Source organism: Nymphalis io, chromosome 3 (assembly GCF_905147045.1).
Source record: "Nymphalis io chromosome 3, ilAglIoxx1.1, whole genome shotgun sequence".
NCBI lineage: Eukaryota > Metazoa > Arthropoda > Insecta > Lepidoptera > Nymphalidae > Nymphalis > Nymphalis io.
Genome location: NC_065890.1, coordinates 11,591,382 through 11,609,271, shown reverse-complemented (window position 1 = coordinate 11,609,271; position 17,890 = coordinate 11,591,382). Strand labels below are relative to the sequence as shown.

General features: G+C 34.3%; 1 protein-coding gene across 1 annotated transcript in view; it reads left to right on the top strand.

Annotated features, from left to right (window-relative positions):
- The window catches only part of LOC126781210 (dual specificity calcium/calmodulin-dependent 3',5'-cyclic nucleotide phosphodiesterase 1), a 193,869-nt gene that overhangs the window by 65,122 nt on the left and 110,857 nt on the right, over positions 1-17,890 (top strand). The gene's annotated exons all lie outside the window — the stretch shown is intronic.

Here is a 17,890-nt window from a genome sequence, read left to right as displayed (position 1 = left end):
CCTTATGTGTATTACAAGAAAACTTTTTTATAAGCGTAATAATTTAATTTTTTTTTCTTTACAGGTAAGCCATTATGTGGATTAGGCATAAGAGTAAGTCTTAAGTATTGGATTCGCTGCCCGGAACACACACTAGAAAATGAGCAAAGAACCATTTTCCATCGCAACTGTTACATTAACGGTAAACACGGACTAACAGTAAGATATAAGGTTTCGTAAAGATATTCCGTATTCTAAAACACGTTTCATTTTTTTTTTCTTCTTTTAGTATTTTTAAAGTGAATCATATAACAAGGTTTTGTTTGGTTAACCTGTCTAATATCGAAATTTATATAATATGCAAAATTAATAAAAGAAAATATTAAGATTTCTAGTATAGGACTTAATTAGTAAATAATTCTAGTATTGCTTTAGATGTATTTTTTGCACATGCTTGTAACCACCAATCACAAAGCCTAGGCATTTCTTACAATTAATCGAAACAGTAACTTGAAACAACCACTGAGAGATCACAAGCTGGACCATGAATGCGATGTCAATCAAGGTACACGGACTTCCTTTATAGAGACAACTACTGAGAAACTTGACAGGAAAAAACTGATAATTTATATTTTCCTCATCTGAGATTTGAACCCATGACCTCAGGAATATATTCAGATTAGCCTTATAGTCAGACCAACGCGGTATTTTGCTTTTTATATAGAGATCTCTTAAATACTGCTGGGTTACGACCTCCTTTCCTATTGAGAAGAAAGTCTAAGAACTAATTCGGTCACGCCGCTCCAACGCGGATTGCTTACCATACACATGTGGCAGATTTTCATCAGACCCACGCATGTTGTTTTTTTTTTTTCACCGCCGAAAATGAGATGAATTATAAACGCAATTTAGGCACATGAGAATTCAGAAGTTCTTGTCCGGCCTTGGACTCGCAATATTCGAAAAGAATATCTTAAATAGAGACTACTTTAAACCTTAGTTAAATGATAAGTTCTTGTTAATTACTCAACGTCATATTCAAATTTCTAAAGTCGAATTAAACGTGACTTTCCATTAAGCGGGTACAACGATCTCCAAAACTTGGTGAAGGCAACGTTTTACTCGTTAATTAGGGCAGACCTCTGAGGAAGATTAAAGAGAAAGGACCCTTAGATAGTATTAATACCATTAGATACATATACAAGTTATAAGATTGTAAATTAATATTTGAAAACTAGCCGTATGTTTTCTCTTTGAAATATGAATAAAATATGCTTAAAAATTATATTCTATTTAAGAATTATACGAAAATATTTTAAATTAATTTGGTGATGAATAGGGTTTTTCATATAATAATATGAATTTTAATCTTAAGCTGACAAAATACCATTTCTTCTTATGAAGTAAATAAATAAACATATTAAATACAGACAAAAAATTTAAATTATCTTTAATTAAAATCATTATATTCAAAATATGGATTTCCTTCCTTCGGCCAAAAACAGCTACTCGTAAGCCTGTCTCCTACCAAGCAATACATTACAGTAACTGTCTTAGTGCAGGATGGGTAGCTCCATAGGGAGCGCACCGGTGCGACCCACGCACAGCGTCCGTCAAGACCTGTCTCAGAGAGTTAGCGAATGGATAAAACAAACCCTCGCTCTTGAATAATCCCGCCATTTTACTGAGACTAAAAAATATAAAAAACTACAGCACATTACATACACATACATTATAGAATATTTCTACAGGCGTCTGGGTATGATATTTGTTATTTCTAGGGCTGTGATTGAAGAATTAAAAAAAAACAAACAATACCGCATTATTCACATAGTACGTAAACACTGCGCTGATATCATTATCAGCTCAGTGTTTACGCGGTATGGGCAGAATTTTGCTGACTTTTGACATTCGCTCGCCTGCCACCACTCATCACTGAATGTTTTTTTTACGCTCTTCACTTTAACATAAGTTAAGGCGCTTATGTAGTCGATTAATGGATACGGTTAACAAACTCATTCAAAATTATTATGGTATAAAGAAACTCACATAAATACATACATACGTTCATACATGAACCCTGAAATCATTACACTCCTTTTTTAAACAATCATGCAAAAATATACAAGCTGCATATTATTTTATACATTATTTATAGTGTTTAATATGTGCGTGTCTCGCTTAAATATGTTAGTTTTTTTGTAAGATTTACTTTTTAGGCAAAAGTAAAAACGCTTTGCCAAGGTCTTAAGAAATTTAAAATTTAGCTTAAAGATCTGTAGCATTTTGTTCATTAAACTGCGTGACGATCATCATATTAATCGTCGAAAACTGTATCAATCGGAATCGTATTAAAATTACCAGAAAATTGAAAATTGAATTGATTGCGTTTTTATTCTCATTTCAAACTAACTATTGACCAACCATAACAATGAATACTTGATTGTTCGATAGTTAGACATTGGCATTGTAAGAAATGTGGTCAACATTTCTTACAATGATCGCCAAAATCGCTTACATCGCCAATGTGCCACTAACTAATATGTTATGTCCCTTGTCCCTGTAAATACACTGGCACTCACCCTGCAAACCGTAACACAAAAATAACAAGTACAACTGTTTTGCGGTAGAATATCTGATTAGTGGTTGGTACCAACTCAAACGAGCTTGCACAAAACCCTACCACCAGTAAGCTTAAATCTGTATCATTCTTCACAGGTATATAAGGATGATAAAGGAGAGTATTAGATGATTTTCAGACAGATACATAAATGTCATTGAATAGAATGATTAAATGTGCATATGTGTTTCATGAAAAAGTTTAACTAATGAGTTTATTGCCGATTCCTATAGGAAAAATCTACATTCTAAGCCTTGTGTTAACAGAGTTTTATTCAAATTTAATGATGTAACATAAATTTTACGAGTCAGTACAACCGTTCAAGTTCAAGCGCAGGACTAACACCGGCTTTACATGCTTTCAGAAGCACGGGAGTTTAAATACAAATTCCAACCTCTAGACAATACAGAGAATTTGGGGCAGAAAATGTTCGATCAAGGAATTAAGCCTTTGGATCAGATTTGTGACTTAGATAAGCTAGCTATTAGATCCATGGGTCAGAGACCATTGATTTTTTTTCTCTTTATATAATATATATAGCATTGTAGAAACTATAAAAAAATTCTTACATAGTCAACGAAACACTAACTTAAGATTTCATATCACTTAGGCCTGTAATTACACTAACTCAGTTTTTAAACCCGAATTACGTAATGCCGTTTATTACTGTTTAGGTAGAAAATCGGTCACAATTTTCTAGACAGGAGTATCTTTAAAATGGTTTTAGTTTTTTACGTTTTTACGAAATTTTTTACGAAAATATATACAGGTACCAACATATATTAATTAATTAAAACTAATATTACAAAAGTTTATTTATAAAACAGATACTCATCTATTTATAAACATAATAATTAATAAATACACACATTATATACTATACATTACCCAACAAAATAATAAATAATCGGAACTGCGCACCAACTTAAAAACATCAGATAAATCTAATGTGTCATCTCCCTTACTTTGTATACGAACTTTTTTTTACTAGACTACCTTACTTCACACCACAAAATATCCGTACCAGTTTGTACTGTACTTAAATCAATTACTTTATTAGCTTATCGTAACAATCATCGTATTACTTTGTACGTCTATTCGTTTTGTAATTTTTTGAGAAAATAAATGTCTAACCGTCATAACAATCTGTAATCTTTCGACAATACTTTTGACGTTGACTTTTTATGCTGTTGGTATATCTCCCTATAAGGAAGGGTAACTTTATCTATAATGTGGGTATAACCCATGTCAGACTTTGTCAATTGAATCAACTGATTTTAAGGCGCCTTTCCACAAATTCTATTTGCAATATTAAGAGTGATATTACTAGATGATATACATATATATATATATATCACTTATACTTACTAGATGGTAGGTAGCAAGCCCATCAGGGTAGGTGTCACCGACAGCGGTTTCTCACAGGTTTAAGGAGCAGGCAGGTTATATGATGAGCTTGTTACGCGTTCACATCTCAATTACTCCATCGATCATCATCACGTCAGGGATATATATATATATATACATTTCAGAATGTGCATTTATAATATTAGTTACATTTTACGAGCTCAAATATATCAAAATTGTTGAATCAGCTAAATCTGCTCTGTTATATCATACAAAGTTACAGCGTGTAGCTTGATTTAGTCATGCCTATACAGTTCGTCGGAGCCGTGCATGTCAGGGAATGTATTACAAATTCTTTCTGTGGAACTTTTCCATAGTTGCCTTTATGAATAATTAAATTTTGTCTGTGTAACTTTATCGACTTCCACTTGTATAAAAACGTTACGGTTTCTTTGCGTTATATTTTTACTTATTAGAATATTAGACTGAAATTTTAATATATATTTAGTTTTTAATTTGTCATAGAAAAACTATTTATTAGGTATTAAAAAACATCTACCGATGTTTTAAGTTGATAAAAATAAATATTTAATGATATAATTTGTGTTTGTATATATATTATAATAATTGGATAAATGTATTTTTAAATGACATCAAAAAAATTGTTTTGTTTCTTTTTTTATTCTTTTAACCATACCTTTTTAATGTATAACATATCGTTTTTCAGAAAATTCTTGAATGAATATGATTATTAGTCGATTATTTATGCTGATTTGGCCAAACTAACAAATAAATGTCTCGAAATTTATCTAACAAATGCAGGGTTCTCATAATATTTACCTTAATTGGTGATGCCCGAGTTTAAACCCGCAGTCAATGCTTACGATTCTCTTGTTCTTATCAAATTATTTAATACTTTTTGTTAAAAGCTGATTCTCTTAACGCGAGTTTTTGAAATAAAAAACCACTTTAGATTTCAATCTAAAAATATGTATATAAATAAATAAACTAATTTCGTGTAAGTATTCAAGTACTCAAATAGCATAATTAAACAAGGGAGAAAAGAAGGTTGAAAATCACTGTTCTTAAGTATTACATTTGAGAAACAGCTTAGCTGAGAAAAGTTAGCGAAGTATCTTAGTCGTAGGGATTTTTCGCTAACCTTTGCACATACTTAACTTGTTACATGCAGATGATATTATACATATGTATATTAAAAGTTGTATTCATGTTCTAAATTTTCACTGAAAAAGAGTAAAAGTGGATTTTATAAGAACAAGTAAATATTTACTTCCGTAACAGCCGGCATGTCCCACTGCTGGGCTAAAGGCCTCTTTTACCTTTTTGAGGAGAAGGTTTGGAAATTATTCCACCACGCTGCTCCAATGCGGGTTAGTGGAATACACATGTGGCAGAATTTCAGTGAAATTAAACACATGAAGGTTTCCTCACGATGTTTTCCTTCACCGTAAAGCACGAAATGAATTATAATCACAAATTAAGCACATGAAAATTCAGTGGTACTTACCCGGGATTGAACCCACGACCATCGGTTAAGATTCACGCGTTCTTACAACTGGGCCATCTCGGCTTCTTATAATATTTACTTAGATCGACTTTTTAGTAATACAGTGTTCAAGCTATTTATTTATACAAACAAGCAAATAAAAATTAAATAATGGCACTAAACCACGAAAGTCTATGTTGAGTGCCTTTACGTCTATTGATTTATACAATATACCCTATAATTGTTTTAAACAATATAGCTTATACTTGATATTTTTATTGATTATTTCTCGTCTTATTCTGTTACCTAAGCCTATTTAAAAATTTAATAAAATAAATATTATTATTAACCATTCCTTACATAGCCAATGCGTCACCAACCTTGGGAACTAAGATGTTATGTCCCTTGTGCCTGTAGTTACACGGGCTCACTTACCCTTGAAACCAAAACGCAGCAAAATTAAGTATTGATGCTTAGCGGTAGAATGTCTGATAAGTGGGTAGTACATATCCAGATGAGCTTGCACATTTTATCTTTTGAAAATTGAATATATTTATTAATAGATTTTATTGCTTAAAACTTAAAACAGCGTATCTTTGTTATTTGGAAACATAAATATTTTGTTACGATAATAATGACAAAGGTATTCGAATTGATATAACTTTCAAAAATACTCCTAAATTTTCGTTCTTTGAAACTTTACTTTCAGAATACTCATTGAATGTGATTTAACATGTGAGTATTTTTAATTAATTATAAATTGATGCGATTTTGTTTTTACTAAAATGATAATATTTTTTACTTTTTCATGGTCCCAGATGGGTTTGCACCTACCACCTAAAAAATTATTTAATTTTAAATTTAATACAAGAAATTTTAAAGTACACTGATTATCTGAAGTACAGATATTTAATTATTATCTTGCCACAATGATATGATCTAGCATATAAAGTTACACATACCAATTGTTATTTTGTAAAATAATTCAGCTTTAATAAATATATAGCATATAGAGATAAAAACACCAATATTAAATTTCATAAGTGAATTTTTCATCACATAAAATTAGATTCAGCCAGTTACCATTATCTGAGGGCGAAATGTAGGAAATTCGCTAGATTGTATCGAAAATTCGATTGTGACTTAGATAAAAGCGAAAATAGATCTTAGTGAATGTTTTATTGACCACTCTTTATTGTCCCGACTCGAATGAAAAGGTCGTTCAATCTGTAATTGGGTTGGATCTTTGACATTGTATGTGAAGAGTTGTGCTTTCAAATACAAAGTGTTTTTACGTTAATTAAGCTTAACAATCTTTTGATAATTTTTTTTAATAAAAATTAATTATAAAACATTGAGCTTAGTATATAAGAGATTTTGCACTGACCAGTGAAGTTGTCATATTTTAAAGAAAAATTAATGTACAGTTTTTTTTTTTTTTTATAGAATAGGAAGGTGGACGAGCATATGGGCCACCTGATGGTAAGTTGTCACCAAACGCCCTTAGACATTGGCATTGTAAGAAATGTCAACCATCGCTTATAGCCAATGCGCCACCAACCTTGGGAACTAAGATTTTATGTCCCTTGTGCCTGTAATTACACTGGCTCACTCACCCTTCAAACCGGAACACAACAATATCAAGTATTGCTGTTTTGCGGTAGAATATCTGATGAGTGGGTGGTACCTACCCAGACGAGCTTGCACAAAGCCCTACCACCAGTTACATACAATTTAAATTAAAAAGTAATTAAGTATATGATAAAATTATAAATTAAATAATTTGATTAATAACCTACTACGCAATTGAAACAGATAATAATTATAAAGTATAAATTATATGTTAAATTAAAATTAATTAATTATATCCCGTTACTAAGCCATCATTGAGGAGAAAGCTTGGAGCCTAATCCACCATGCTGCTTCAATACGGGTTTGACACATTTGACAGATTTTCATGCGACACATGCAGGATGTTTCTGATGTTTACCTTCTCTCTCTATTACTTTAAAAATATATATAATATCTACATATAATTTTTATTATTATTTATAGAATTACTGATGTATAGAACGTTCAAACTGTAAACTGTAAATCGCTGTAATTTGTAAACGTCTGATTTGAACGTTATTTCAAACCGACATGAATCTGTTTATATAATATTTTAAATCAAGCGCTTTCATTGCTTAAATTTCATTTATTTTTAGTTACATTATACAAGAATGAACTCATTTATTAAAAGTTAACAGAAATATATTACAGTAATTACAGATTATCCTTTGAGTAATTAAAAATCTTAACTTAAAAAATGTAATCGTTGACTAAATCTATTTTGATTTTCATTCTGAGATTACAGAACTAATTACACTGTAGAACGACATCTCATTTGTTTGATGTTTCATTGAAATGATTAAAGTTTTTTGTAATTTCTTGTTTTTTATTGTCCAATCATTTGATCCTTAGACACCTTTGATCTTTTGAAAAAATGTTAGTCGATTTTTCGTAATATATTTTTAATCTGTAAATGTCAATAGATATATTTTTAAAACTTAAAGTCAGTCTCTTAAAATTATTCTCCTTTTACTATAACAATAAATGTTGATAGCCTTACTTATCCATTTTTCCTGTTAATTTTTTTATGATATTACGAGCACAGAGTTCAGCCTTGTAAGTATTTTATTCATTATGAAGATATCAGACGACAATATAGATTAAAATGCAAATTTCAAGCATACGCACTGTATTCGCAACGACGCTTCGATCCGTGCTTTTTTGCAAAGGAATTAATCGAAAAACCGATCGGGCAGAACATGCATGTGAGCGGCGAGCAGCTCAGTTCTTTATTGGCTTAAATTACAACATATTACAATCACAAATTCCTTTTTTACCTTTTTACCTACAGATTATACAAGCTTTATGAGTGTATCATACATACTGGCCGGAAGAGTAGTAACAAGGGTTTACGTTGTCAAACATTCGTAATTATATTATCACATAAATTAATCTTTTATTTTAATAAAGATAAGGGAAGTTCTCTTTGTCTCCGAAGTTTATTATATTTTTTGGGTATCGATCGATATACTTAAGAGTGATTGAGAGGCGAAGAACATTCTATAAATGCTTCATAAATTTCTAAAAAGATATATATTTTTTTTATTTTATATTTTATTATATTATTCAAGTTTTTACAAATAAAATAACTAATTTTAATCATATTATCTTTTATGCTCTGAGTTTCGATTGAGCTCTGAGTTTACAAATTTTGATACGCCACAATGTAACAAAGATAAAGCAAAACTGTGTGGCTTGAAACTAAAACAATAGTTTTTTAACCGTTTGTTAACGGAATATACAGTATATTCCGTTAACAATGGAACTATGGGTCGTTATTAAAATACTATATAAAAGCTCGAAAACACAACTTACTGTCACTTTACAAGATGATAACAATATATGCAGTCGCTTAGTCGACAAATTATTCCCAAATCGTAAACGCACACTATACTTTGTGTGTCGTGCGAGAAATTCGCAAAGTAAAGTGAATAATGTGCGACACATTATTCGACTCGTATAACTCTTCTCGTTTCGATGATGCATTTTTTGAGTTACTTCTTTTCTCTTAGTTATATGAAATTACACGAACCATTGCTACTGTCTATGGCTTTGCTCAATGAAATGTGTTCCCGGACTTAGTATGTTTTCACAATATGCTCACAGTTACCATCTAACGACACAGGGACACCTATGTATTTAGAACTTTCATATGTGACAGTTACGCCGTCAGTTAATCAAACCTGGGAATCGAACAGGGAAATTTATATTCGATATACTTGCTGCCGCCACGTTCGATTTGCCTCATTCTACTCTTGATTGTTTTAAATTTGCTCACTTTTTCTAAGCTGTATTTGTAGTTAATGGGCTTGTAGAAACACTAACTCATGGGAATAAGCACCAAGTGTGTAGCAGCCTTTAGGAATTCAAACACACCTTTGCGATCAATTGATTCATAAGCGACCACACGGAAACATCAATAAAGCTACAGCCACACCTGTGCACCCAGGCAAAACGACTACTTAAAAGACTCTCGGCAATTACCCAATTACATACCTGCTGCAGCATTATCAAATGATTTTTAACTGATTCCTTTCTACAGGATCTTACAAGGATGAAATATAATAACTTTAATATGTTCACATATTGTATAATATAAACTCTGTTTGTTATATTTATATTATAACTTCCAATAATAATTATATTTAAATAGAAAGTTAATACTAGTAATTATATAGAAATTAGATATACCGAAGCAGATGCGTATACAATTTCGATTACACAGATAAATTTATATAATAAAATAATAATAATAATTCCGAAATGTTTTACAGGAATAAATTCTATAGTTTTAAAATTAATTACTTCTTTGGTTAAGTGTTCTAATCTCAGGATCTACGAATCTTATTTAAATCTTGTTGCGTTATAGTATACTCGTATATATTTGGTATTATACTACGAGTATTTATACTATTAAAAATCACGCCATATATACAGTATTGTACCATATTTTGGGTTTATGTACTATAAATACTGTTGATAAAATATATAGTACTAAAATACTAAATTTTGGTTAATAGGATATTTTGTTTTTAACACCGTAGATAATGAAAAGTAAAATTTAGTTAACACTATTTTTTTTTATAAAATAGGAAGCGGGCATTCAGATGGGCAAGCCAATCTTTGTATACCACCAACTTATCACATTTTCAAATGCCTGCCAGCGATTTTTGTGTTCCGGTATGAGTGAGCCAGTATAACTACAGGTACAAGAGAACATAACAGCTTAGTACCCAAGGTTGATGGCGCATTGACGATGTAAGGAATGGTAAATATTTCTTACAACGCCAATGTATTTACAATAAGGTAGTCGACTTTTGCCCGGACGCCTACCTATTCTATAAAAAAAAAGTTTTTTTTCATTTGATATTATAATAAGTTTGGTACTAGCGATCTTCTTTGGTTTTATTCGCTTTAACTTTGGATTATACTATCTATTTCATAGTCGGCCATATTGACTGTTTATTGTTACTTACTCCATTCCTAAAAGTCAGAACTAGAAGCAATATAGCCAATACCTTCTTCAATAAATTGACTATAAGGCAGTAAATACCACGAAAATAATTATTAAAATCAGACTTATGGTTCCTGAGTTTGCCAGTGATAGCTTTAAAAATGTGCTCATATTATAATGTATATATATAATATTATAAATGCGAAACTAAATCAATCATTTTCCATTGCGATTACAAATAAAAATTACAAATTAAAATATATATATATAATTTAAGCTAAATAGATTTAACAATAAGATAACTCACACAGGCAGGCGTAGGCGTACACACAGTGCGTAGGCTGTTGTCGACTTACTTTGTCACGCGACAAAAAACACGTGCGCATTATAGCCTTGCAGTGCTGCGAGCAGGCGAGTTTATTTGACAACATTTAAATTTTACACTGAGGCTAGAGAAAACCTACAGTGCTATTTAATTCTGTAAAATCTCACTTCATTACTCACCCGTGAAATTTTGACAACCGAATCATGGTGATGAAACAATTTTGATGCGTTAATTCTTGAAATATTAAATTATTTACTTTTTAATAACTTTCTTAATTTAAAATAAAAATATAATTAAGATAGCATAATAGATCAATTGCGTACAGACCAAGATAATTTTAATCACAACAGACAAACAACATAAAATACAATTTAGACAAGAAAAGATCGTAAAACGTCCGTATAGAAAATTACCTTCTTCAAATAAATAAGTAACAAAAACCCAGACGAATTGCTCTCTACAAACACATTATAAAACTCATGTTAAAGCGATTCTGGTTTTATTTATACACGGAATTTCTCTCTGAATCCCTTTCCAGTGTATCATATTTTCAAAGAGTTTTCAATCAAGCGTCAAGGTTTGTTTTTTTTTTCAAGCTTTACAACAGTGAATATAAAAACATTCACACTAGATTGGCGCTTGATTGTTTATTTCGTACATTCGAAAAGGAATGGAATATTTTTTTGCTTAAAGTTTGTACTCATATTAAAATGTAAATGTTTAACATTTGAATAGAATTTCATAATTATGATTTATTATTCAGAAGAATATAAATAATTATAAAAAAAATCTTCCTTATTGCAATGTGTTGCAATTTTGCATTGCATTCATTATATTTAATGAACTACAATATGATTGACCCTCAATTAAATTAAATATTTTGAACAAATACAGACAATAATAATAATAATACAATCAAATATTAATCAAAACGTAATATTAATATTTTAAGACAGAAGTAAAATATATTTTTTTTTATAGAATAGGAAGGCGGACGAGCATATGGGCCACCTGATGGTAAGTGGTCACCAAACGCCCTTAGACATTGGCATTGTAAGAAATGTTAACCATCGCTTACACCACCAATGCGCCACCAACCTTGGGAACTAAGATGTTATGTCCCAATCAACAGCCAATCGTTGTCCACTGCTGAACATAGGCCTCTCCCAAGGTGCGCCAAAGCTCCCTGTCCTCCGCCTTCCGCATCCAGTTGGTGCCCGCCACCTTCTTAAGGTCGTCGGTCCACCTGGCTGGAGGGCGCCCTACGCTGCGCTTGCCGATTCGCGGTCTCCACTCTAGGACTCGTCTGCTCCAACGGCCATCGGTCCTACGACATACGTGACCAGCCCACTGCCACTTCAGCCTGCTAATTTTGCAAGCTATGTCGGTGACTCCGGTTCTTTTCCGGATAATCTCATTTCTGATCTTATCCTTCAAAGATACTCCGAGCATAGCTCGCTCCATAGCACGCTGAGCGACTTTGAATTTGTGGACTAGTCCCGCAGTTAGTGTCCACGTTTCGGCACCGTATGTCATGGCAGGTAAGACGCATTGGTTGAAGACTTTCGTCTTCAAACATTGCGGTATAGACGACTTGAGGACTTGACGAAGGTTGCCAAATGCTGCCCATCCCAAGCGAATTCTTCGATCGGCTTCCTTCTCGAAGTTGTTCCTACCGACTTGTATTATCTGTCCTAGGTAGGTATATTCACTAACAACTTCGAGAGGTTTCCCCTCGACGTATATCGGTCCCGGCACGACATGCCTATTGAACATGACCTTGGTCTTGTCCAAGTTCATACCGAGACCGACACACCGGGAAGACTCGCCTAGGCTACGCAGCATTTCGGTGAGTTGTTCCAGCGACTCTGCTATGATGACGATATCGTCGGCAAATCGAAGGTGTGAGATGTACTCGCCGTTTACATTGACTCCATACCTAGTCCAATCCAGCGTTTTGAAAACGTCTTCCAACGCGTTGGTGAACAGTTTCGGGGATATTACATCCCCCTGTCTCACCCCTCTGCGCAGTTGGATCGCCTTCGTCTTACAGTCCTGGATGTGGACAGTCATTGTAGCGGCGTTGTACAGACATCTCAGTACCTCGATATATCTCCAATCGATATGACATCTCTGCAATGAGTCGAGCACTGCCCAGGTTTCGATGGAGTCGAAGGCTTTCTCGTAGTCCACAAATGCCATACACAGCGGCTGATTGTACTCTTCGGTCTTCTGCACAATCTGCCGAACAGTATGGATGTGGTCCACGGTGCTGTAGCCTGATCGAAAGCCGGCTTGCTCTGGGGGCTGGAACTCGTCAAGTCGTCTGGCGAGACGGTTCGTGACGACTCTTGAGAACAGCTTATACACGTGACTCAGGAGGGAGATTGGTCTGTAGTTTTTCAAGAGGGTTTTATCACCTTTCTTGAAAAACAGTACCACCTCACTCCCGCTCCACGTTTCCGGGGTCTTGCCATGTTGGATGACGGAATTAAAGAGGCTTGCTAGCTCTTTCAGGACCGGAGTCCCGCCTGCCTTAAGCAACTCTGTTGTGATTCCGTCATCTCCCGGAGCTTTGTTGTTTTTAAGCTGTTCTAGAGCCGCCCTAATCTCTCCTTGGTCAACGACCGGGAGCTCCTCGGAGTAATGGCGCATAAGAGGGGCGCGCTGGTCATCAATACTGATTCCCACGGGTTTATCCGATCTTGAAGAGAACAACTGCCCATAAAACCTCTCTACTTCTCCGATAATCTCAGGCCTAGAGGTAACGACCCCACCATTTTCAGTTTTAAGTTTTGTCAGACGCGGCCTCCCAAACTTGCGAGCGAACACTTTCGATCCCCGATTTTGCTCAATCGCAGCCTTGATGGCACGGGTATTGGAGCGTCGGAGATCGCGTCGCGTCAGCGTTTTTATTGTTCGGTTTAAGGCCTTATCTGACAAAAACGATGGTAGTTCTCGTCGTTTTCTCATGAGCTCGAGTGTCTCAGCAGAGAGTTTTGGTGCGTTGTCTCTTCTCTGTGGCGGAAAACACTTGCGGGATGTGTTTTGCAGTATTTTGACCAGCGTGTCGGTTCTCTCATCAATGCTGCTTATGGTTTCCAACGCGGTGAATTGATTTTGAAGTTCCATTTGGAACTTTTCGGAGCCTTGAGCAGCTTGGAGCATGGTAGGTCGGAGAGTAGACCTCATCATTCTCGATCTTTCGGCTTTTAAGTTGATATTTAGAGTGCCTCGAACCAAGCGGTGATCACTTCCGGTATTAAACCTGTTGATCACTGAAACATCTCTAAATATGTGCCTTTTATTCGAAATGATAAAGTCTATCTCGTTCCTTGTCACGTTATCGGGGCTTCGCCAGGTCCACCTCCTCTGAGGCTTCTTTTGAAAGAAAGAATTCATCAAAAAAAGCCCCTGCGCTTCGAGAAAGTTTACCAGCATTTGCCCCCTGTGATTTCTGCAGCCCAAGCCGTAAGGTCCGACTTTCGATTCACCGCTATCTTGTACTCCCACTTTAGCATTAAAGTCTCCCATAACAACATTGTAGTGGGCCCTCGAGGTGTCGTTGAGGGCCTTTGCGATGTCCTCGTACATCGCTTCGACCACATCATCAGAGTATGTCGAAGTTGGCGCATATACCTGTACAACCTTCAGGGAGTACCTGTCGGAAAGTTTTAGGACAAGGTACGCTACCCGATTCGATACACTACTGATTTCCACAATGCTGCTAATGAGATCCTTTTTGACAAGAAAACCGATACCACTCTGGGAGAGGTTATCACCTTCGCGGAAGTAGAGTAAGTTACCGGACTCTAGAGTTATCGTGTCCTCCCCCTGTCTTCGGACTTCAGATAACCCCAGTATATGCCAGTTTATATGACTTAACTCTACTTCTAATTCGGCGAGGTGATGGTCCAGCCTCATCGAGCGTCCATTATACGTTGCCATTTTCAGTCGTTTTATACGGTAGCCTGCCGTGAACCGGTGATTCTTAGCACCCCCTGCCCTGCCGATACCGCGACCGCTACCTTGGTCGGGCCTAGCGGGCTTGCCGGTAACTGGGGGCCTTTTTTTGGGCGCATCTGCCATTAAGGGAGGGGTTTGCCCATACTCGCCGCGCTGGGCAGGCGTGTTGGCGAGCGCAGTAGGGGGTAAGATGTTTATGGGAGGGGGGACGCTGCTGCCCATCCCCCCTTTTCCCCGTCCCTCACAACAATACCAAGTACTGCTGTTTTGCGGTAGAATATCTGATGAGTGGGTGGTACCTACCCAGACGAGCTTGCACAAAGCTCTACCACCATTATATATATATATATTAAAAAGAAGTAATTAATACAAAAATTGTGAATTTAACGAAATTTTGCCAATACACGAAAGTAACAATCCAAATTAGCTAATTATGCGATAAAAATCATTTACAGATCATATTGATATCTTACTCTGACAAGATAATTACTGCGCGTAAAAGCATATTAAAAAAAAGACTTCGTGACAGCTACGACGTGTAGCATACACGTGCACAGATAATAGCAAACAGTATAATAATTACTCATTTGTTTTATTAATATTAATATGTTATGTTATACTTACATTAAAAAACAAAGAAACTTTCTGTGTATTTACAAAATTACTCTGTTATTCGTATATTCGGTATTATTAACTATTTCATCATTTCATCCTTTGATATTTAAATTCTCATGAAACCGTGGAATGCAAAAAGGGGATAGGTCAAAAGGACATCATGATATACTCTAATATTAAATTAATATTAAGTAATATAAATTACTGGTGGTAGGGCTTTGTACAAGCTCGTATGGGTAGGTACCACCCACTCATCAGATATTCTAGCACAAAACAGCAGTACTTGGTATTGTTGTGTTCAGACTCCACTTTTTTTATAGAATAGGTGGCCACCTGATGGTAAGTGGTGGACTATATGTTCGGCCACCTACCTATTCTATAAAAAAAACATTCTTCGTTTTCATTGCTATATAAATACATACAATATTATATAAACTCTCGTTTTTAAACGGTATTCTATATTTTGATAATCATGTGTCTACTTTATAAATTAGTAGTTTCTTAAGATTACGTACGTACACACTTTGTAATCGTTAATTTCAGTAACAGCCTATGAATGTCCCACTGCTGGGCTAAGGTCTTCTCTCCCTTTTTGAGAAGGATTGGAGTTTATTCCACCAACTCCTCCAATGCGGGTTGGTGGAATACATATGTGGCAGAATTTCAGTGAAATTAGACAAATGCAGGTTTCCTCACGATGTTTTCCTTCACCGTCACGAACGAGAAGAATCATACACAAATTAAACACATGAAAATTCAGTGGTGCTTGCCCTGCTTTGAACCCACGATCATTGGTTAAGATTCACGCGTTCTAACCACTGGACCATCTCGGCTGCTTAGTTACATATATGTAACTCAGGTGACAGTATCTTTCAGTAAAATCAGAACCGGTGACAGATTTAGATAATTTAATCCTGAAAAATTACAATTTAAAAGTGCCTCAGAGCTTATGAGCCTTCTTGAATAAATATTTAGATTTTTAGACTTTAACTCGAAACTTTAATATGTACGGTACCGTAACGCGCTTACATCTACATGTTATTGAATATTTAATATGAAAAACAGCTTCTCATCCTGTGTTTTTGTTGAGCTCTTGTCTGAATATCTTTTGGACCATTTTATTAAATAATATTTTAATTTATAATATATCCTTATGACTTCAAGTTATATCAGTCAGTCGCAGATTATTTCGCCAATGTCAAAAAGGACGCAAAAGACATCGAGGAGATTAATGGGAATTGACATTATATAAAACGACACCTCTTACCATTACATGAATTAATAACTATAATAAAATAATTTATCTCATTGATTTCATTTCAAAAATAATTATAATATGAATTACATGTCCTGCTTCTTGCTTCTAAGCCTATTGTGGCTTGTGCTATAATTACAATAAAGTAATATTAATTTGTGCAACGTGACAATAGATTCCTCAAAGTGTTGTTTAAAAAAGCACAACTACGTGTTATTTAAACTTAGTTTAAAAAAAATATGACGTCGTCATTTACCTTAACATTAAAAATATGTTATCGCAAATCTGCAATCATTCTAAGTGTCGCTAAAGCGTTATGTTTTATTCAGTCAACATCGATGGCTTCCTGCGCGTAAATAAACCAAATCGGATCGTTTTAAAGCCGATTGAGACAGCCATGGTACAGATGGTGGATAACGAGTATATCAAGTGAGAAATGGCACGAGCCATTTCCAATTACTAAATTGCCAATCGAAAATCGATGATCGAAAATGATTCCAATTTTCTGACGGCAGATTCTAAATTCAAATACGATTGGTGAATTCATAAAAAAGTTAACTAGTAGCTCATAAATGTCCTAGAATAAAAATAAACGAAAAAAAGACTCATTCGAAATGAGAAACATACATTAATTAAACAGCCGCATTATAACTATGTGTAAAATGCAATTGAACCCTAGAGAAACAGATGACTCGTCCAAAAAATTTACAGTATCATGATGTATTTCATATATTTTCATGTAAATAACATTTTTAATTTTAATATATTGGTTTTAGATCTGTCTATTATAATATATTAAGAGCATTCAAGTATCTCCGAGACGGCCCATGCGGTTAGAACGCGTGAAAGCAAACACAACAGCAATCGTAACATTTTATCTATTTTTGGGCTTACGGAAAACCTCCTTACTATTAAAGTATTAATTAAAATATATCTAATGTATAAAAGTAATAAATCGAAATATTCCAAACAGTCAACTAATTTAATTTATTATAAAAACAATGCAATGATGAACTGGTATAATCATAATTCATTTTATTAAAATTCATTATTATAAGCAATTATTTGATTTATTAGTTATTTCTGATTATTATTTTTACATATCATGACACCGATTATAACGCGGCGTATTCCGTAAGTATGTCAAAGGAATTTTCTCCGTTCTAGTAGTTTCTACGATGAATTTGCAAATCAGCAAGTATCAAAATATT